Source organism: Pogona vitticeps, chromosome 1 (genome assembly GCF_051106095.1).
Source record: "Pogona vitticeps strain Pit_001003342236 chromosome 1, PviZW2.1, whole genome shotgun sequence".
Classification (NCBI taxonomy): domain Eukaryota; kingdom Metazoa; phylum Chordata; class Lepidosauria; order Squamata; family Agamidae; genus Pogona; species Pogona vitticeps.
In genome coordinates, this window is record NC_135783.1 from 161,428,885 (window position 1) to 161,452,516 (window position 23,632).

A 23,632-nucleotide genomic window follows, 5' to 3' on the forward strand; every position below is an offset into this window, starting at 1 on the left:
CAGAAAGAAGAGACTTCCACTGATGGCCCATTTTCACTCTTATCAGGAACCGGAGTGGCATTAAATGATCCTGTGCCTGATCCTGAACTTGGCATATGAATTGTCAGGGGCTCTCTTCTACAGCTATTGAGCTATGAGTCAAGGTTGCTGTCCATTTTGGATCAATTAACATGGTATAATTCTGCCTGTGGCATTACCCTTTGAGTATGATGCTGTAACACATAATTAAATATGTTGAATATAACACATCCTAGATTAATGATGTCTGAATACCTCTTTGCCATTCTTTTGTTTATGTAATCAGAACTATTGGATGACTGGAAAGATGTTGGATCTGCAGCTGATACAATTTTATTTTGGTTGACTTAGTTCTAATCCAGCTGTCACCAAACAGCTCTAAATTCATCTGAGCCTCCCTCTCCACTAGCAGGGGAAGTGTCCAACACATCCCACAGCCAGGCAGCTTGGTTTTCTTCTTTTAACCAGACAACTCCATATGATATCTATGCAGTATGTCTTGCTGTTTTTTTAGCACTTATTCTCAGGAATATGTGCTTAAGATTACAGATGAAGGAATTTTGTTTGGCATCATAGGTCCATTATCAGTAGCAAAAAGAGAGACAAGAAATAAAAGCATCTTTATGACATAATATATAAGGATTTTTTTCCTCCCACATAAACAGCATGAAGTCTCCTCTTCTGTGAAACTGGTTCTGAACAATGTTAAGTACAATAAGTCAACCTTATATGAGTTGCTGAGGAATTTCTTCTACTGGGAATCAGAATACGTTCTTCCTAGGTTTGTAAACATAACATTAGTGAACTCTCTCATTGTATTATCTTCTGCTGGTGCACACATGCTGTCTCACAGTCCCCAGTACTCCTGAAGTGGTTTGCATAGCTCAGAATTAGATATAGTGAAGTATTGAGAAAAGCTGATCCTGTGATAGTCAAATATCTTACAGCCTATAAAGACTGGTTCTTAAGCAATCTTTAGAGCTTTGAGAGTCTTCTTGCTGTTTACCATCACCTGTCAGCACAATGAAGATTGTATAGATGGTAATAATAAAAGAACCATATAACCAGAATCCTATTGAAGATTTACTCCACCATAAATTGTGCAAATTGTGGAGAAAATGGCTGCTAATTAACAAATTGCCAGTCATATTTTTGTCATGTGGCAGCTGCATAACTTGGTGCTAGAGGAGGACTGCAAGTTGCAACTTTTCTTAGTTGCAATTTGCTGTCCCAATTTCTGTAGTCACAGTCACTTATAGTGTGTGTGATTATGTGCTGTGCTATATGTGCAGGCTTGTGCAAGCTACAGAGCCCTAGAGCACCACCAGTAAACTCTTCTGAGCACTTCATACCTAAAATACCCTGGAAGGGTCACCGTAAGTACAAACAAACATAAGGGCATATAAGTATTAATTAATTAGAGACAGATTAAACCTTACAATTGACATTCAAGAGTAGGGTTATGCAAAAGTCCCCGGACCAACTTCAAACTTTTTAAAGGATGTATAAATTAGGGCTTGCCTACGCTGTGGGCTAAACTGCAGAAGCCGGTGCTACAGGGTCAGAAGACCAGCAGTTGTAAGATTGAATCCACGTGACGGAGTGAGCTCCCATCGCTTTGTCCCAGCTCCTTGCCAACCTAGCAGTTCGAAAGCATGTAAATGCAAGTACAGTAAATAAATAGGTACCACCTCAATGGGAAGATAAAAAATGGTGTTCCCTAGTCACGCTGGCCACGTGACAATGGAAAGTGTCTTTGGACAAGCGCTGGCTCTATGGATTGAAAACGGGATGAGCGTCGCCCCCTAGAGTCGGACACGACTGGACTAAAAATGTCAAGGGGAACCTTTACTTTTACCTTTACTTCATACCTTGTCGGTGATGTTCTGACCCACTAAGTCCATGGTCCTTTACTTTGTGTGTGTGTGTGTGTGTGTGTGTGTGTGTGATCTCTGCTTAAAAACACACACATACACAAATGGGAAGAAATTTGATTTGAAAATGATTTTGTACATTTTTATACATTTATACATAGTCTGTGCGCATGATTTTTCAGGCTTTCTTCAAAAACGAGCTGATTCCTAACGCTATTCCTGTGTAATTGATCGCCATAGGAAGCTGGATACTGAAGTCAATTTTCATGGCATGAAATAAATTAAATTCAAGTGCTTATCATAATGAGGAGATACTGAGTGCTTATAATAATGAGGAGAAAGCTGTACACTTCCAACTATCTTGCCAACACTTCAACATACCATCTCAAAGTTGAAGCCTATCAGCTGTAGATTTCTGTCCATCCCAATTATTTTAAACCCCAGAGAGCACATTTTTAAAGTTCTTCCCAATGTTGAGGAGTTTTAAGCTGCCAGAAATCTCCTTCTTGAGAACTACTTGTGGCAAGTCAATCCTTCACCTCAACTTGCCTTAATACAAGCCTTTATGACGTGTTTGTCCTGAAAATACAGTTGTCACAAGAATCCTAAATGATAGCTAGTGGTTCCTTCATAGCCTTCCACAGTTTCCGGAATTACCTGGAGACAAGACTGAAATTTTAAAATTTTAAATTTTTTTTACACTTATTACTGTAATGTAACCCCTTCAAGGATTGGTGCCTTATTGTGGCGAAGGGGCTTAAGTAATTCAGAGAAGCTATGGGCTATGCCGTGCAGAGACACCCAAGATGGACAGGTCATAGTGGAGAGTTCTGACTAAACGTGATCCACCTGAAGCAGGAAAAGGCAAGCCACTCCAGTATCTTTGCCGAGAAAACTCCATGGACAGAAACAAAAGGCTAAAAGATATGACACTGGAAGATGAGCCCCTCAGGTCTGAAGGCATCCAACATGCTACTGAGGAAAAGTGGAGGACAAGTACAAGTAGCTCCAGAGCTGATGAAGTGGTTAGGCCAAAGCCGAAAGAACGCTCAGCTGTGGATGTGCCTGGAAAGTCCAATGCTGCAAAGAAAAATACTGCATGGGAACCTGGAATGTAAGATCTATGAACCTTGGTAAGCTGGATGTGGTCAAACAGGAGATGGCAAGAATAAACATCGACATCTTGGGCATCAGTGAACTGAAATGGATGGGAATGGGCGAATTCAATTCAGACGATTATCATATCTACTATTGTGGGCAAGAATCCTGTAGAACAAATGGAGTAGCCCACATAGTCAACAAAAGAATGGGAAAAGCTGTACTGGGATACAATCTCAAAAATGATAGAATGATTTCAACATGAATCCAAGGCAGAACTTTCAACATTACAATAGTCCAACTTTATGCACCAACCTGAAGAGAAGGATGCTCTTCTCATTATAGGGAATTGGAATGCTAAATTAGGGAGTCAAGAGATAAAAGGAAGAACAGGTAAGTTTGGCCTTGGAGCTCAAAACGAAGTAGGGAAAAGGCTAATAGAGTTTTGTCAAGAGAATAAGCTGGTCATCACAAACACTCTTTTCCAACAACACAAGAGGTGACTATACACATGGAAATCACCAGATGGACAATACCAAAATCAGATTGATTATGTTCTCTGCAGCCAAAGATGGAGAAGCTCTATACAGTCAGCAAAAACAAGACCTGGAGCTGATTGTGGCTCTGATCATCAGCTTCTTATAGCAAAATTCAACTTTAAACTGAAGAAAGTAGAAAAAAAACCACTAGGCTAGTCAGGTACAACCTAAACCAAATCCCTTATGAATACACAATAGAATTGAAGAACAGATTTCAAGAACTAGATTTGGTGGACAGGGTGCCTGAAGAACTATGGATGGAGGTTCATAACATTGTCCAGGAGGCAGCAACAAAAAACATCCCAAAGAAAAGGAAATGCAAGAAAGCAAAGTGGCTGTCCAGCGAGGCCTTACAAATAGCAGAGAAGAGAAGGGAAACCAAATGCAAGGGAGATAGGGAAAATTACAGAAAATTGAATTCAGACTTCCAAAGAATAGCAAGAGAGACAAGAGGGCCTTCTTAAATGAAAAGTGCAAAGGTATAGAGGAAAATAATAGAAAGGAGAAAACCAGAGAACATGTTCAAGAAAACTGAAGGTATTAAAGGAACCGTTTGTACAAAGATGGACATGATAAAGGACAAAAATAGTAGGGACCTCAAAGGAGGAGAAGACATCAAGAAAAGGTGGCAAGAATACACAGAGGAATTATTCCAGAAAGATCTGGATGTCTCGGACAACCCAGATAGTGTGGTTGCTGACCTTGAGCCAGAAATCCTGGAGAGTGAATTCAAGTGGGCCTTAGAAAGCATGGCTAACAACAAGGCCAGTGGAGGTAATGGCATTCCAGTTGGACTATTTAAAATCTTAAAAGATGACACTGTTAAGCTGCTACATTCAAGATGCCAGCAAGTTTGGAAAACTCAACAGTGGCCAGAGGACTGGAAAAGATCAGTCTACATCCCAATCCCAAAGAATGGCAGTGCCAAAGAATGCTCCAACTACTGTACAATTGCACTCATTTCACACACTAGCAAGGTTATGCTCAAAATCCTCCAAGGCAGGCTTCAGCAGTGTGTGGACCGAGAACTCCCAGAAGTACAAGCTGATTTTCGAAGGGGCAAAGGAACTCGAGATCAAATTATTAACATGTGCTGGATTATGGAGAAAGCCGGAGAGTTCCAGAAAAAACATCTACTGCTGCTTCATTGACTATGCAAAAGCCTTTGACTGTGTGGACCACAGCAAACTATGGCAAGTCCTTAAAGAAATGGGAGTGCGTGACCACCTTATCTATCTCCTGAGAAATCTATACGTGGGACAGGAAGCAACAGTTAGAATTGGATATCAAACAACCAATTGGTTCAAAATTGGGAAAGGAGTACGACAAAGCTGTGTATTGTCTCCCCTACTTATTTAACTTACATGCAGAATACATCATGCAAAAGGCAGGACTGGAGGAATCCCAAGCCAGAATTAAGATTGCTGGAAGAAATTCAACAACCTCTGATATGCAGATGATATCAGTCTGATGGCAGAAAGTGAGGAGGAATTAAAGAACCTTGTAATGAGGGTGAAAGAGGAGAGCACAAAAATGGTCTGAAGCTCAACATAAAAAACAAACAAACAAAAACTAAGATCATGGCCACTGGTCCCATCACCTCCTGGCAAATAGAAGGGGAAGATATGGAGGCAGTGACAGATTTTACTTTCTAGGGCTCCATGATTACTGCAGATGATAGCAGCCATGAAATTAAAAGATGCCTTCTTTTTGGGAAGAAAGTGATGAGAAACTTCAACAGCATCTTAAGAAGCAGAGACATCACCTTGCCGACAAAAAAGGTCCACATCATCAATGCTATGGTTTTTCCAGTAGTAATGTATGGAAGTAAGAGCTGGACCATCGAGAAGACTGACTGCCAAAGAATTGATGCTTTTGAATTGTGGTGCTGGAGGAGACTCTTGAGAGTCCCATGGACTGCAAGGAGATCAAACCTATCAATTCTGGAGGAAATCAACTCTGAGTGCTCACTGGAAGGACAGATCCTGAAGCTGAGGCTCCAATACTTTGGCCATCTCATGAGAAGAGAAGAGTCCCTGGAAAAGCCCCCGATGTTGGGATAGTGTGAAGTCAAGAGGAGAAGGGACATCAGAGGATGAGATGGTTGGACAATGTCATTGAAGCTACCAACATGAATTTGACCCAACTCCTTGGAGGCAGTGGAAGACTGGCGTGCTCTGGTCCATGGGGTCACGAAGAGTCGGACACGACTTAATGACTAAACTACAACAACTGTAATGGATAGAAAAATAATACTTCTCAGGTTTCAAAAGATAACCTCCTTTTAATTCTGTAGTTTTAGTTTTAGTACAGTTATAAAAACAATCCCAGTTGTGAACTGTTATCAAAACCTCAGCCTAAGCAGTAATATTTCCTCATAACTCAGTAACTAGGAGATGAGATAGCTTTACTCTATAAACTATTCCATCAAATGCATGGAAGTCAGTGTGCTGAAAATTTCTTTTCCAACACCTGATATCTCAGATATTTTATTTAACTCATGAAGAATTATATGCTGTATTTAAATTAATTTCTTAAAAAGGACTATATGAAGATTGGTTCGTGTGCTGGTATTTTCAAGGATAGCTCTCTACGTAGGCTTGCCATTAAGGGCAATTTGTAATCTGCAGCAAGTGCAAAGCACAGCAGCCAGGCTGGTGTCATGAACCTCAAAATATTAACATGTTTCACCTGTCCTGGCGCATTTGCACTGCCTGCTTGTATGCTTCCAAGTCAAGTTCAAAATGCTAATGCTGACATTCAAAGCCCTAAACAGTTTAAAACCTTGCTACTTGTCTGAGCACCTCTCCCTCAGAATGACCACCCAACTGACCTGCATCTCATATTCTGGGATGTGATGGATGGCCACCCTATGGGAGACCTGGAACTCAACAACTTGGAACCATGCCTTCTCTGTGGTGGCCACATCATTATGGAATTCTCTCCTGACAGGCCCCTTCCCTCCTTGGCTTTAGAAAACAAGTGCAAATATGGTTGTTTACACAGGCCTTCCACAGCCTTACCCCAAATTAATCTTGTTTTTGATCACTGATATTTTGTTATTTTGGAATAATTATCTCTGTTTTGCCACAGCCTTGTGCAATTTTGTATTTTTATATCTTCTGTATTAGTTATTCTATATTCAGAGATTTGATTTTTATTTGTTTCATCTTTTATTGGATCATTATTGTAGCTTTATTCCATGTTTATGTTATGATATTGTAAGCTGGTCAGAGTAGTGGCTTGGTGTGAGACAGACAATGAGATACCCAGAGGAGTTTTACTGTATAAACAGCTTGTGACTGATGATTTAGTTTCATCTAAACTCTCTATTGGGATAATGTCAGCTCTGATGAATCATAGAATCTGTTCTATGAATCTGTCCAGAAGGTCTACAAATTTTTGTAGGACTCCCGGGGGGGTCAGTTACTCAAATCAGGTTCAGACACAGTCACCTACATCGATGATATTATTGTGTTCAGCAAATCTTGAGATGAACAAACATCTCAGAAGGTCCTCAGGGTACTGTGGGAGGCCCACCTGACTGTAAATCTAGCCAAATGTCATATAGTTTAACCAAAATTGAGCTGTCTGGGCTTCCAAGTGGGAGAGGGTTAGATACAACCACAGGAGAAAAAAGTGACAGAATTGTCTAATTAGAAGGTGCCTGAGACAAAAAAAAAAAAAAAAAAAGAAGGACATCCAGCAATTTCTTAGACTTGCTGGATACTACCGACAGTTCATCCCAGGATTTGCTACCCCTTTGACTGATCTTAACAGGAAGTGCTCACCAAAACAAGTTCCTTGGGGGACTGTCCAAAAACAGGGACCAGCCAAGATCAAGAGTGGTGGGAATTGGCATCATGGGTGATCCCAGAGCCAAGAGATGGTGCCGTTGGAGATGAGGAGACAGGAACAGGAACAGTGCCCTTGTTGTCAATACCACCAGACACTGATGGACCCTGAAGAGGGGCTTGGACAGTTGAACTTTGTTATAGACATTTTTTTTTTGAAACCCAAGAATATAACCCCTTCCTCACACCATTATGAGAGGAAGAGAAGTTGCAAGTTCACATTAACATTAATAGTTCTATAGATGTTCCAGCAATCAATGTTAATAGTTTCAAGTAACAGAAATTGACTTCATTTAATGAAAGTCCAGGGGAGCCAGGGGGGTTTCCATCAAGGGAGAGTCCCAAACTTCACACTTGGCCACATGATGGGTGGGAAAAATTTTAAAAATAAAATAAATTGTTAAAAAATGCAGTTTCTTACTTGAGCTAGTACACAATCGTTTATTCATCCCTTTTGGATTTAAGATTATGTTCTTCTGCATGCCTGCTTAACTTCATAGGAGCAAAGGAGGCTGAAGAAAATGAAACCCTCTTCTGAGAATAGTTTCTGCATAGTCTCGAATCTGAGTGGGGCTGTGAAGCCTCTCAAAGTTTAACTAAAGACATCCACATTTTCATATGATGCCAAAATAAGATTGAAATATATATTTCAATCTTATTTGGGCATCAAATGAAAATGTGGATGATCAGTTGAGGTCTGGCGGTTTATTGATTATAATCAGCTGGCCTGTGGACTTCAGAACATTGCTTTATCTTGTCAAATAATTTTGAATTCTTTTATAATGATTTTGCTTTGTTTTATTATCTCTGGACTGCCTTAAGATCTCTAGATACAGAAAGAATATAAATATTTTCAAAGGTGGATTAAAAATAATAATCTGTCTCTCAAAATATCCCAGGTCACATGGCCAATGTTGACTATTTTAATTTATAAATAGATGCCAGTATAGCTGCTAGGACTACTGATGGGGATGATGTCCCACCAAGTCAATTCTAATTTACAGTGACCTCCAAGGGTTTCTTAGGTATAAAGTTCTCTTTCTTCTAGCACCTTAGCATTTCCCCACTTGCCTACTAAGGCCTTATAGGTGAAAGGACATGAAAGATGCCTTTGGCTGCCTGTAATATATGCCGAGCAACTTATCATTATCCTAATATTGTTATCTTTGGGTTTTCATGAAGCACTGAAGTCAAATGCTTGTGTTTAGGAACGGGCTGCTTTGTCATGTATGTAAGAAAGCTTATCCACCATTCTGTCAATGGTAGTTATGATACCTTAGGTTTCCTTCCTCAGTTCCCCAGTTGCCTAGATTATTCTTTTGGCTTCACATTTTTTAAAAAATCCAATTTTATTTGGATTATTTGTGCAGCTGGTGTTTGACTTAACAATGTATTTAGTCTGCACTAGAATTTTAGTGAGGAAATGGAGCAGAAGGGATGGGAAATTTAACAGCTTGTAAAGTTTTAAAAGTGGAATGTTGATGGGGAAGCGAAGCACACTTTGTGTATTAAGAATGAATGAAGTATGAGCAGTGACTCCTTAAAGAATTTATAATGCCAGGCACTGTCTTGAAATTGGGAAGCAGAGAAATTGAAAAATAAAATACAGTCCTAGGCAACTGTGAATGAAAAGCCTGCAACATGTGTGAAAGCCTAGATGAGGCTTTTCATCCAGGCTAATGTGCTCCAGGAGCTGATGATGATCATGGTTTGGTTGCCATTTTTTCTGCTTCATTTAATTCTGTTTTAATTATCCAGAATTGTTTTACATTGATTTATAAAGGTTTTATCATTGCTTTCATTGTCTGTATTCCACTACGGGATCTCTAGACATAAAGTGGGATGTAAATTTAAGTGACAATAACAGTAGTAGTACCTTTGGCTTTGAGGTTTCCAAGAAATAAATTATGCACTCTACATGTACTCTGCATGCTCTCTGCAGAACTTCATGTTCTGCAGTTTTAAGTGAATAAGTGTAATAGATGAGTGTGATCGCTCTATACTTTGTCCATCGCCATACACATAGACTCCTACACATGCAGAATGAGACTGCACAGATATTCTCACACACTTGCATAGAAACTCCCTTGTGGAGGCTTACTGAGGTCTGAATGTGAAAAAAGGCACATGGAAACAGCCAGATCCTAATATCAAATACACAGTCTCTCACCTATCCTTTCAAGCACATCATTGTTTTTCCTGAAGGAAGAGGTTGTTTATTGCAGCATAAAGACAGAGGGTGAGATCAGATGAAGCTTTATTTTGCATTTTGGACCATTTGGGGAACGGATGGGTTTGCTCCATTTTCTGGTGAGCACATGACATACGAGCAGTCACAAATCAACCTGACTCTTGTCCATGTCTACCTGCATCTTCTTGGGGTCCCTGGCAAAAGCTACTGTTTTTGTTTTAGTTTGGACAGGATTGTTCTATTTTAGTTCAATTTCCAGTATGCATGATGACAAGTATCAAACCAAAAGAGCACTTGTTGACGTTTCCCCCAACAATTCAGTACTATGTCACTTGGATGGCAAACCAGTCAACCAATATGTCACTAACCATTTTTTAAATCCAGCCTTTCCCTATTTCCCATGGAGGGGGAAGCAGAAGGGAAGGTCTAGAGGGATCTCTTGTTTTTCTTTTACCTATTTTTTCCCCTTTTCTTTCTTGTGTACAATCCAATGCAAGGATTATTCTGAATCTCAGACAACACTTTCAAGCTGTACTCTTTAACCTGATTCAGGCTGGAATAACTTCACTAGTTGTACCCTAAGAGAGACTTCCCAGCATCCTCATAAAGCCACAGATTCTGGAATTCCTTGGAAGAAATAGTCAAGGTGTTGCTCAATCCCACCCTGCTTTACTTTGGAAGAATCCATTCCCTTTGAAATGTTTCCTGTCAGCCTGTAATGGCTTCTTCCATCCCTTTAATCACCAATACACTAAACTGGAAAAAGCACCATGGGAAGAACTCAGCAGCTTTAATAGTAGAGTACTGCTAATCTGTATTCCTACCGGCTGGTCCTCATGAGGTGGGGGCAGAGCGGCCTGCCCACCTCTTCCTCTATTTGGACAGGAACATTTTTAGTTCAGTTCACACCTTGAGCGGACAATTAGCAAGCTTGTAGCAATTAAGTGCTGACCATGTGTGCATCAGCCAACCTATCCAAAGGAAATAAATGAGATTTACTTGTGAATAAACAAGCAATAAGAATAACAACTTTGGATAAATAATGTGTTCATTTATTTAATTTGGAAGCATAAGTGAACGTCATCTTGATATGCTGAAAAGAAAAGCCACTGTTCGTTTTTGGGCTTAGATATTTTCAAGGGCACTCCTCCCAGCATAGAAATACCCAGAAAGAAAGCTGAAAATAACTGCACATCATCACATTCAAAATATTCACACCTCCTTGAAGAGCCAAATGGGAACAGCAACATGGAAATTACCGAGCCCCTGTTGAACACCATCTGTAAAGAGAACTCTACACCATGACAGATGTCATCAACAGTCTGACAGTTTCCTTTAGCACTTGAAACTGGGTAATGGTGATGGTGGTGAGACTTCAGTATGAACACCAGTGAACCATCTCCTGATGTATTATAGCTGCTGCAATGCACATAACATTGGTGTAATGTCCTCTGACCACTTCATCATTGGCTGATGGTTGTCAAGGCATCACACAATATTCCTCCTCCCCTTTTCGTTCCGTAATTAGGAGGACAGCCATAATTTGTTATCAACACTGCAAACCTGTGGTCAGAAATGGCCACTGATAGGGAATTTAGGAAGTTTCTCTTCAGGATGTTCTACAAGTGCAGAGAAGCACCTCTGTCTACACTCCAAATATGGAAGGGCCCAAAAGGAGGCATGAGGTCAAGACTGTGCTGAGAGGGGGGCTCCAACCCATTCTCCCACAGAGAAGACAGTTGGGTACACACAAGTGAGCTCATAGCTTCAGAGGAAGGTGGGAAACCACATACTTGAGGAAGACACACCAGTCACATAAAAGAGCATATTGTGTTTAAACAAGAGGAAAGAACCACTGACTGAAAGAAACAATGACTCCAGGCTGGATGGAACCGCATATATTAACAGAGAACAAGCAAAAATGTCCCAAAATGGGGTTTGGAGTGGTCTCTCACCCTCTTTTTTGTCTGTTTCAAGGCAATGATGCCAGGCACTCTCTTACTCAGAGCTGACCTATACCCAGACACCCTCACAGCTGGCCATATGAGCTTCGGCCCAGTCAGCCCAGAGACCATTCACCTGTTATATGCTCCATGCAACCGTATCTGTGGTAGTTAGCACCTCCCCTCAGTTTTTACACACAGTGAATGTGTTGGTTTCCAGCTTATTCATGCCATAAAGATAATACAGTTTCACCCATCTAGATTGCTCAGACCCTATGAAGTACAGAGTTTCCTCCATAAACCACCCTGCTGACAAAGCTTCCCCTTCTTTCCTTCGTCTTTTCTGATGCCACACAGAGGAGAGAGCTGCAAGACCTCTACACAGACAGAGGGCCAAAGTTTTTACAGCTGATGCCACAGTGCGAAGGGAATTAGCCCTGCCTCACTCATCCTGAGGACTGGTCAGTCACTACAAAATGCAGCCGCCCTGTCTTTGGAAGTGATTGGAGTCTGTGCTGTGTAGGTACACTCCAGTTAGCCAAGTTTAAGTTTAAGTTTATTGTATTAGCTAAAAGACGTCACAATTGTTTAAAATACAAATATAATCGAATAAAATCAGAATAAAAACACAGAGATATAAAATAATAAGAGACTGTTCATATTTGGGAGTCTCCAGCACAATTGATTGCAATGGCTCTCAGGGAATTAGCACGAGTGTTTCTGGCCGCTTTTGCTAACAGTGCTGTTCTGTAAGTGATATATGGGTCACAATCCAAAAGCAACCTGACCACCTTTGTCTGGGGGCTTTCGTCCTGTACAGCAGCCAAAATGTTACCCAGGATTTTTTTTCTGGGGTTTTGATAGAGCTGACAATTAATTAAATAGTGGACAACATCCTCTGTCTCACCTGCTCCGCAAATACACAGCCTCAGATGCTTAGGTACATTCATCTACCTGCCATCTAAGACAGCAGTTGGCATGGTTTGATAACGGAGTTCTGTGAATTTATTTATTTATTTATTTATTTATTTATTTATTTATTTATTTATTTATTTATTTATTTATTTATTTATTCGATTTTTACCCCGCCCCTCTAGACAATGTCTACTCGGGGTGGCTTACATCAGTTAAAACATGTGGTTCTCAAGGAGGGAAAAGTAAGTGTTTGCAAATATTGCACCCTTGAGTGGTTTGTTTTCAACAGATGGTACCACTGAGAGAAATTTGAAGAGTGGATTGAGGATAAGTCCTGGTCATTATCCAATTTGTAGAGCCAGTCCCTCAACATTCTTTTAACACCAGAAAAAACAAAAATATCTGTAGAGAGGGATATAGATTTTAGTAGGGCTTGAACTGAGGTTGCCCAGCCACCACTCTTCCATTGCTCTACCATGCAACATTTAGGTAGATGGTGGTCGGGCATATCCATCACCCTCTTATAATAACAGAGTATAGCTAGCGTTGCCCTAGCTTTAATGGACACCATACCTGTCTCTGTTCTGAGAAAAGCTGCTGGGGTCCCCTGGGGTACCGCGAGGATGTGTCTCAGAAATTTGTTCTGTCCTACTTCAAGATGGTGTAGGTTGTTCTGATTTACACCCCAGATCTCAATTCCATAGAGCATTTGAGAGATGACCCTCCCTGAAAAAAACTTTTAAAGCTGGTGTTACAAGTTTACCACCTTTGAGATAGAAAAGTTTGACCAGAGCATGGCTAGATTTCTGAGCCGATATTTTCGTGCTCTGTATCTGGGATTTCCAGCAGTTTTTCTCATCAAAATGCACTCCTAGGTACTTAAAGGTCTGGACTTGTTCTATTTTGTTTTCACCTATAGTCCAGCTAAATTTGGGGGGGTGCTTTCCAAAAATCATCACTTTAGATTTTGTATAATTTATTTTTAGTTGCTCTAGGTGGCTGAACTCTTGGAGCTTATTTAAGCTTCTCTTCAGTCCCTTTTTGTTCATAGATAATAATACAATGTCATCAGCATATATAAGGCTTGCAATCTTATAATTCCCAATTGAGGGGGGGGAAGTGATCTGGATGGTTTAAGGCTGTTACAATGTTGTTAATATAAAAGTTAAAAAGTAGGGGTGCGAGTAAGCACCCTTGTTTTACCCCTTTGTTAGTATGAATTTCCTCTGTCAGCCTTCCATCTGTGCTAATCCTTACCCTCAACGTTGTGCTGGAGTATAGTTCTTGTATTAGGGTTAGGAGTCTCTTATTGATGTTGGTTTCTGTGAGCTTGTCCCACAGGCGGTTTCTGGTGATGGTGATGATGTATTATATTCAATATAATATGAGATACGGTATTGTGCTTCTGCACTCACAATTCAAAATGCCATGAAATGGTCCAATATTGCTGCACAATACTGTGCCAGCATTGCCAGCAGGAAAAAGAACGCCAAGCTATACATAGGAAAGGGAAGTCTGAATGTTAAGGATACCAATGGCAGCAGTCAAGATGATCTACATGATACCCTTGAATGGCCACTGCTAGAGACAGTCACAAACCTCAGTTAAGAGGTTCATGCCATTTGTATGCATGGCACCACAGGTGTTGCACATTCCCTCTTCCCACCTTCATGGGTGGATCCCCCCATTCATCAGCTAGTCTGTACTCCTCTCCTGTTCTTCTTCTGCTGTTAAACTAGTCTCTGGCAAGAGCATAGGCTACTCAACTCCACCTCCTTGACTGATTGCCCACTCAGACAAGGAGGCAGACCAGGCAAACCCGTGCTATTATTCATTCATTCATTCATTCATTCATTCATTCATTCATTTATTTATTTATTTATTTATATGCCTCCCAACTAGACATTATCTACTCTGGGCAGCTCACAACAGACAAAATAAAAACAGTTCATATATAATAACAATTTATCAACACTATACAATGACAACAATAACTCAAGATGGGATGAAAGAATAAATTAAGTAATCAACTACTGGATTTTCCCTTGCTTGGTGTATTTTTTAGAATTGCCTTATAGAATGTTGATTTGCTCAGCTGCCCATTCATCACTGCACAGTGATTATGGCAAGGATTTCTATGACATGTCGTATTTTTTCTGCAACCTTTATTTGAATTTATAAGTAAGTTAAAATATGTTTATGACTAATCTGGTGGGAACCATGAGTTTTTATTTCACTTGAAAAGTCATATTTTGGCCTTTTAAAGTGCTACATCATATTTCTGCTTTATATTGTAGTAAGCAGTATTATATTTTGGTTGTTGGCAACTCTCCTGACAATTTCAACATGCCTAAAAACAGATGTTCGACAAGTGTAACATTATGGTGTTTTGTTCAAGAGTTTGGGGAGTAGATTTTCAGTACTGATAGTGATATTTTGTTTTGTAAATTGTGTGAAGTTAAGTTGTCAACCCAAAAGCATTATAATATTTAACAACATTGTGATACTGCAAAACATATGAGTTTTTACCAAGACTCACCTTTGCTGAGAACAGGCAATGTCTCCCTTTCAAGAGGGCTTCTTCAACTGCAACTTTATCACTCAGTTAGCATTTGTAAGGATCTCTGTACAGTGATGGTTACTTTAAATATTCCCTTAAACTAAATAGGTAGTGGTAGCCTCATTTCTTGGAGAATGACATCAGTCATCCAATTCCAAATGAATCAGCTCTAAGGAGAAATTACATCCCTGCCTCCGATGAAGCTGTGTATTGACAATAATAAGATATGGGTTTCAATAGACGAAACAAGTAGTGTAAATGCAAGATATGTAGCTAATATTAATATTGGCATTCTGAAATGTGATAAACCTGGTGAAATATTTTTTTTCCTAACATGTGACACTATACAAAAAAACAAACAGGTCCACTATTGTTGTGCTCTTCGACAATCCTACAAAACTACTTTGGCCAGATGGTGTATAAAGAGGAAACATCCTCGTCTTTGTAACAGATGCCACTCCATACATGACTAAGGCAGCCAAGAGACTTAAACCTCTTTATCCAAAAAATGATCCATATCAATGCCTTGCACATGGTTTACATGTCATCAAAGAGATTAAAAGCAACTACTGTATCCTGATGAAGATAATTTCAAATGGGGGAAAATGTTCATTAGAGCTCCACTTCAAGTACAAAATTTCAAAGAAGTTACTTCTACTTTGGGTCTCCCTCTCCAACCTCTTATGACACATTGGGGGACTTGGCTGGATGCAACTATGTATTATTTCACAAATTGTGGTTCCTTGCATCTGATAAAGAATTTGACTGTTGTGAATCTTCCATCTTCATGTTTGTGCAAAGTTCCTTTTCTGATACCTTGGCTGGAAACTTGGCTTATATGAAATCTAACTTAAGTGGGAAGGCTACATGAAACTAATGATACTGCCCTTGTGATCACATTTTCTTCTACAACAGTAGAACAGGTAACTACTGTTTTACAAAAAGTTTGGAAGTCCTTGTCCCTGCAACTGGTAATTTAGTCGTTTAGTCGTGTCCAACTCTTTGTGATCCCATGGACCAGAGCACACCAGGGCCCTCCTATCTTCCACTGCCTCCCGTAGTTGTGTCAATTTCATGTTGGTTGCTTCACAGACACTGTCCAGCCATCTCATCCTCTGTCGTCCCCTTCTCCTCTTACTGTCACACTTTCCTAACATCAAGGTCTTTTCCAAGGAGTCTTCTCTTCTCATGAGATGGCCAAAGTACTGGAGCCTCAGCTTCAGGATCTGTCCTTCCAGTGAGCATTCAGGGTTGATTTCCTTTAGAATTGATAGATTTGTTTTCCTTGCAGTCCAGGGAACTTTCAAGAGCCTCCTCCAGCACCACAATTCAAAGGCATCAATTCTTCGGCGGTCTGCTTTCTTTATGGTCCAGCTCTCACTTCCATACATCACGACAGGAAAAACCATAGCTTTAACTATTCAGACTTTTGTTGGCAAGGTGATGTCTCTGCTTTTTAAGATGCTATCAAGGTTTGTCATCGCTTTCCTCCCAAGAAGCAGGCATCTTTTAATTTCATGGCTGCTGTCTCCATCTGCAGTGATCATGGAGCCCAAGAAAATAAAATCTTTCACTGCCTCCATATCTTCCCCTTCAATTTCCCAGTCCCTGCAACCGGACTTTGGTGCAAACAGCACACATAATATTTCTGTTTCTGAGTTTATGTTAAGGATGGGGTATATGCATACTTTGAATACAGTGTAGTGCAGTGGACAGAGTGATGGACTAAGACTCTTGAGACCTGCATTTTAATTCCTACTAGGTGGCCGCTGGGAGGGTGGCACTGTTAAAAGCACTCCTTAAATATGTCAAGTATCTTTGAACTAATAAAAAGAAGGAGGAGGATGAGAATTGAATTGGAAAACACAGAAACTAATGAATATACATCACACACTACATCCAAAAGGTGATGTGAACAGGTTATATTTACCACAAAAATGGAGGCATGGATTGCTGCAGATACAGCAGGTAGTAGAGGAGGAAAAAGAAGTCTAAATGATTTTATTACTTAATTACTTAAGGTGGTAAAAATGGAGATTTTGAAAACAATAGAAACAAAGGCTCAATATAGGAAACAACAATTTGAAAATAAATTAAACAGTTGGAAAAACAAACCACTACATGGACAACACCTGAGAAATCTTGATGGAAAGCATGATAATAATTCAGCATTGGGTACTGTCAAAACTGGGAACCCTTAAGAAAGAAACTAAAAACATGATTTTTGCTGCACAAGAACAAACCCTCCAAACCAATGTGATGAAAGCTAAGATCCAAGGAATTAGTGCTAACAGTAAATGTTGACTCTGCCAAGAAAAAAATGAAGCTGTGTCACACCTCATCTGCTAAAATCCAAATATTACACAAATTACAAAATTAAACATGACAGAGTAGCAAAATTGGTGCACTGGTCATTCTGCAAAAAATACAATTGCCAGCTTCCAAAAACCCATGGAAATATCAGGTAGAGAAGTTGTTAGAATGTGACAACGTCAAGATCTTGTGCGATTGTCGGAACCAAAGCAATAGACATCTTGAACATAACATATGAGACAAAGTAGTAATAGAACAAAAAAAAAGTCTGGATCATTGACATGAGCTGAACATAATGAATTGGAAAAACTAAGAAAATATAGAGATTGAAACATCTCACTTGTGGATGAAACACACTTCAGTGGTCCTTGTAGTCATCAGGGCTTTGGGAAGGGAGAAAGGTCACCTGTTGTCTCTCAGTCACTCAAAGTTATTCACTTGCATGTTCTCACTGTGTGCTTCTGCACACAGTTATTTGCTATCAAACAGTTATTTTATTAACCAATTTTTACTTTTGTTTGTTTTTAATGGAGGCGGTAGGTCAAAAAAGCCAAGTTTTTAGCAAGTAAACAAGGGAAATTAAGATTTTGTCCTTCCTTCCTTCCTTCCTTCCTTCCTTCCTTCCTTCCTTCCTTCCTTCCTTCCTTCCTTCCTTCCTTCCTTCCTTCCTTCCTTCCTTCCTTCCTTCCTTCCTTCCTTCCTTCCTTAATTTTAACTGAAAAATATCATAACATTTCTTCAAGACTTTGTAGACCCCCTATGAGGACAATGTGGCCCCCTGGGGGGGGGGGTCTGTGGACCACAGCATGCTATGTTGCTTGCAGACTTCCATAACTGGAAAATAATTCATTGTTTTGCGCAAAACCATATTAATTATTGAGTTATTGTTTCTCATCAGAACCCTGATGCCAAATTCCCAGGACCTCTTCCCCCTTGTGGCAGCTTTGTAGAACATCGGGTGAACAGGAAAATTTGTTCTTGCAGGCCTTCAGGTACATCAGGAAGATGTTTCTACCAACAAAGGTTTTCAGTTAAAGTATGTCTACACAGTGGCTTTGGGATTTAATTTCATTTTCTCTTTTTTAAAAGTTTTGTTTTTATATTTTAAGTCACCTCAAAGGTCTTCCTATTTTAAATCATAAAACAAGCCCTAAGTTAAGTAAGCAGAATAGCAAAGTAGTCTATATTTGCATTACAATTGGAGGTGAAAAGGGAGAGTGTGAGCCCTATCAGAAAACAAAGGGAGCCTTTGACTTAAGCTGGCAAGTTTCAGAGAGAAGCAAACTGAAGCCTATGCTTCCTGAACATTTCTTTCTTTCTTTCTTTCTTTCTTTCTTTCTTTCTTTCTTTCTTTCTTTCTTTCTTTCTTTCTTTCTTTCTTTCTTTCTTTCTTTCTTTCTTTCTTTCTTTCTTTCTTTCTTTCTTTCTTTCTTTCTTTCTTTCTTTCTTTCTTTCTTTCTTTCTTTCTTTCTGCCTGCCTGCCTGCCTGCCTGCCTGCCTGCCTGCCTGCCTGCCTGCCTGCCTGCCTGTCTGTCTGTCTGTCTATCTGTCTGTCTATCTATCTATCTATCTATCTATCTATCTATCTATCTATCTATCTATCTATCTATCTATCTATCTATCTATCTATCTATCTATCTATCTATCTATCTATCTATCTATCTATCTATCTATCTATCTATCTATCTATCTGAGATCCTGCCTCAATGGATCTGAGGTGCAAGCATCACATAAGAAGAAAACAATATAATTGATATACTTTGGAAGAATTAAAAATGCTTTAGAATAGTTTTACAATTAACAACAATTAAAATAAAAGAAATGTATTGCAAACTGAAAGACTGAAGACCAAACCATTACCTCTCAAATGTTCACTGGGGGGGGGGGGATAACCTGGCACCAAAACAAGCACAATGTTCATGCCAGTTGGGCCCCCAAGGGGAAAGGATTCCACGACTTGGCTGCTACAGCTTTAAAAATCCTTCTCCCATTTATCTACCTAATGGACAGTTCTCATTGGTGGGACATGGAGGAGCTCTCATCCCCTCCCAGAAATTTTTAATAACCAGGCAGACATGTATCTAGGTCCCAAGCCACCAAGCTTTAAAAATCTCTGTCAGCATTTTGACTGGAAGGTATGCCTTTGCTTTTTCATGTCTCCTTTACACCACTGTGTCTACTTACTCCACAAAGCACCTGGTGCTCCAAATGGCTGGTACATCTGCCTGTGACCACACAGCAGAGCAGAGAGTGTAGGAGGAATAGAAAGCAGCATGAGTGCATGCAAGGCAAGGTGACTGGAGAGATGGTTAGCAGTGGTGCTTCTCTGCTTTCCTCAAGTCAGCAGAAGAACTGGAAGAAGAAAGACAGTAACCACATATAGCTGTCCACCCATATTGGCAGTTGACAGTATTTCACCCCTTTGCACTCTGGAATAAGTGCCTTCTTGTAACTAAGCATCTCAGCCATGTCTAACATGGAAGATCAAGGGGAGTGCAGCAGTTGCAAAGTTAGATGGGAAACACTGGGATTAGAAAACAAGCAAAAACAAGGAAACAACTACAACTACTAGAAGTCCACAGCTGACAAATGTTTCCCGCTTTTGGATGCCAGAGATGGGCTTGAAACTGCCGTGCAAGCATTCTCTTCGCGTATAAGCTCTACACATGAGGAAACAGGGTGAAAAAAAGTTCTGAATCGAGTTCATCATTCCATATTGCTCTCCATGTCCAGAGGTTGGTGGTCTGCAGATGAACCTCCTTTAGCTTCCCCAAGATTTTTAAAATCCTGATCTTTTTAAAAGACCTTTAAATCTCACGGAGAGCCTCCCCAAATAAAGAAGGCTCTTTTTTTGTGGGGAGTTATCTCCCCCACACCTATTAGAGGGCAATAAGAGTGGGAGGGGATGAATGTCTCTTGCACCCATGTTCTTCCTCACCTCTTCATTTGTAAGATTTATTTGTGAAAAAAGTAACTGGACATGGCTGGAGATTTGTGAAATGAGATTCTAATAATAAAACACCTATATAGATCTTCAATATCAGCAAATGCGATTAACAGCGATTTAGCATTATTTGCAGTGGTTGTGATCCTGCAGTGCAGTTATGCAAAAGGTGCAACCTTTAGAAATAAACAAGTTAAGAATCCAAAGGCATTATCTTTTGCAAACTGAATTGCACAACTCAGCATGCAACAGATCATGACTACAGAGATCTCTTAACTTATGGCAATTGGTCTCTACAAGTTATGCCTTTTGCATAATGATGCAACAGGTTTTCAGCCGGTATCTGTTTGCAAACACCCTTTAACAATACTGGCTGGGAGTCTTTGAATTTCACACACCCAACTCCCACAACTCATAAACTGACAGGAAAGTGTGAGAGAAAGAATGTCCTGCCTTTATTTTTCATCTCCTTTCTTGGCTGGACCTCTGTGCAAGGAATACCCTTTGTTTATTCTCCACTCTCTAATTTGGTTATTACATAATAATCAATTTGCTTTCCTGTCATTATTACTTGTCAGTTACATTTCAATGTATGTCTGCTGTTTATTTAAGATCCTTGAAATATTTTGAGTAATAGGTCTGGTTATTCATATCTCTGTCTTTGGACTTGAACAGAGATGTGGTCTTCTGTTAACTGAAGTCTGATGCAACTACAGTGGTGCCTCGCTTAATGAGCACACCGTATAATGACGAATTTGCATACCGATCTGTTTTCTTGCATCGCTAATGCGAAGGCATACCGACGGTTCCAATGGGTGAAAATCGGAACGGATTAATCTCACTATGCGGGGCACCACTGTAGTTCCAAAATCCAGATGAATCTATGAAGCACAGGCGTGGCAGAAGTAGATCGGGGTATCATTTTTTTTATCATAGCCAACCTTTCAAGGAGACCACACTAAATTAGTGCACTGCATTTTCTTAACTTCTGATTGCCATATTTCTTCATATTCAACACCCATTCCAGCTCTTATGAGTGTGTCAGGCAGTAAATTCTCTGTAATCTCTGTTTAAAATGACAGTATCTATACCATGTGATTTTACTGTAAAAATTGTCATTCCTGGACATTAAGTCAGAATGGATTCTCATTCCTAAAACCAGTTATTTCAGTGTCTTAGCTAAATACATGAAATCTTTAATCTGCAATTTGCATGGTACATATGAGATACACAGGAGGCCCACATGTTTTTTCTTCTCCCCTGTGATGACTAGTTGACAATGCATGGTATAACATTGCTGCATTGTATATTACTCTGCTATGTTAGAAGTTTGCACAGAGAAGGAAATGCCATGTGCCCATAGTCAGTGGTGCAAAATGTATAGTACGACATTGTAGGGGAGGAAAAAAATGAGATGAGTTCAGTTTAAAGACATGGGACAGGGGGCACAAAAATTCAGGATGGTGGGAGACATGGGACAGTTTCTCCTTTGAGAATAATTAATAACATGTAAGATAATGTGCTCATTTATTGCTACCCACCTTTTTTGCAGTATGTCTAAAGATGTATACAGAGACTTGTATGTAATGCTATGTATCAATACTATGTAGAAACTGTTTATATATATATATTTCTGTGTGTTTTTTGCTGTAAGCCACCTAGAGTGGTCTTAACCGACCAGATAGGCGGGGTATAAAATAAATAGATAAATAAATAAATAAAATATTTGATTAATTTTTGAAAGAAATTGATTTTACAAAGAAGGCAAAATAAGCCTAACTGTAACTACTAAATTATGGATTGATTTTTTTTGTTAATGTATTAATACATTCGGATTATTATAATTTATTCCTGTGAATAAACTAAATGTAACATTAAGGAACATTCCAATGCCCCAAACTGTACAGTACGTTTCTAACAAAAACTGCTTTAGGAAATATGCCATTTCCTAGTGTTGGTGTTTATCTCTGTGTGAAGAGGAATGTGGCCCCTTTGCTGCTTCACATATAAGAAACCATCTGAGAGATAACAGCCTGTCGTGATCTTTTATGCTGTGCTTATACGTATGTAAGACCTATAAAATATTTTTCCTATTTTGTAATAAATACAGGCACACAATAACACACACACAATCCGTTATTCTTTCGAAAGCAAGAAAGAACTATTGCTGTAATGGTGCCATTTTGAAAGCCTCATGCATTAAACATCATGGAAGGGAGCAGTACAGTGCCAGTTCAATATGTGACTTGTGAGCTATCACAGGGTCTCTGACTCAGTATTACTAAGAAATGTTCACTGACTGTCACTGCAAAGGTATGAGAGCGAGATTCTCTAAGGACCAATTAATGGGAATGGAAGGAAATTCTGGTGGATTGGATTGCCAGTGGGGGGAAGGCGAGTGGAGAGTGGTGAAGAATAATATGTGTTTGCAATTTACTTATTAGTTCTATATATAAAGAAGAGAAGGGAAGCAACTCATTGCAAATGAGGGGGTAACAAAAGATCCTAGGAGCATTTGTAAATACTGCTTTAATTATTTAAACAGTGTGTGAATAGAAAGTCATCCTCATTTGTCTTTACCTCTTTCCCCCACTTCTTAGAGGGCTTCTGTTGCTAATGAACTCAGCAGCCTCACAGGGTGTCAGGAATCAGGAGGGCTCAGTTGCTGCGGAAGTTTATTGCTCCAGTTTCTTACTGCATGTAGCCTTTAATCACCACTGAAATAATGGCATCTTCAGTCGGAGATATTCATGTTGGGATATATTATTAGGCTGGGGTTTTTTTCTTTTTAAATTAAAAAAAAAAGGAAATGCTCCCACAGCATTTTTTAAAACTCTCTCCATCTGAAGGTTTTAGGGCTCTTAACAATGCTAATTAATTACACATCATGACACCTTTGCAAAGGCAGGCTTTTCCAAATGCAACTCACCTAATGGTAGGTCACTTTGGTTGAGGTTGACAGGCAATAATTCTCTACAAAACGAACACCTGTGGGTTTGTGTAGGATGGGTTGTTTATACATATTTTGATCTTTATTTCCATTGATGCAGTTTAATGTGGTGCCTTGTCTCAGTGCCAGGAATGGTTTAGCATATGTCCTTGACTGATGCTCACATTCTAGCTTGGGAAACCAGTTTTCTACTCAACTAATTATTTGCCTACAGAATTTCCTTTTTTTCTGCATTTGCCTTTCTCGACTTTCCGAGGCTCTCCCTTACAAGCACTTGGCTCCTTCTCCTTTGGTCCTGAAGTGAGTGACCCTGAATAAGAAAAGCTGGACCCTCTGATGCAATGCACATACTAAAAGGAAAGGAGAAGAGAGGAGAAGAGAGGATCCAATGGCAGCAGGGCACAGGATAGGAACTGAAGCACTGCTAAAAGTT

At 39.7% G+C, this 23,632-nt stretch overlaps 1 long non-coding RNA gene across 1 annotated transcript in view; it reads left to right on the forward strand.

Moving 5' to 3' along the window:
• LOC140708470 (uncharacterized) overlaps positions 1–23,632 on the forward strand; it is a 33,459-nt gene that overhangs the window by 5,429 nt on the left and 4,398 nt on the right. Inside the window, exon 2 of the long non-coding RNA XR_012088687.2 lies at positions 1–23,632. This exon is cut by the window's right edge and continues 4,398 nt beyond it. This is a non-coding gene — a long non-coding RNA (uncharacterized LOC140708470).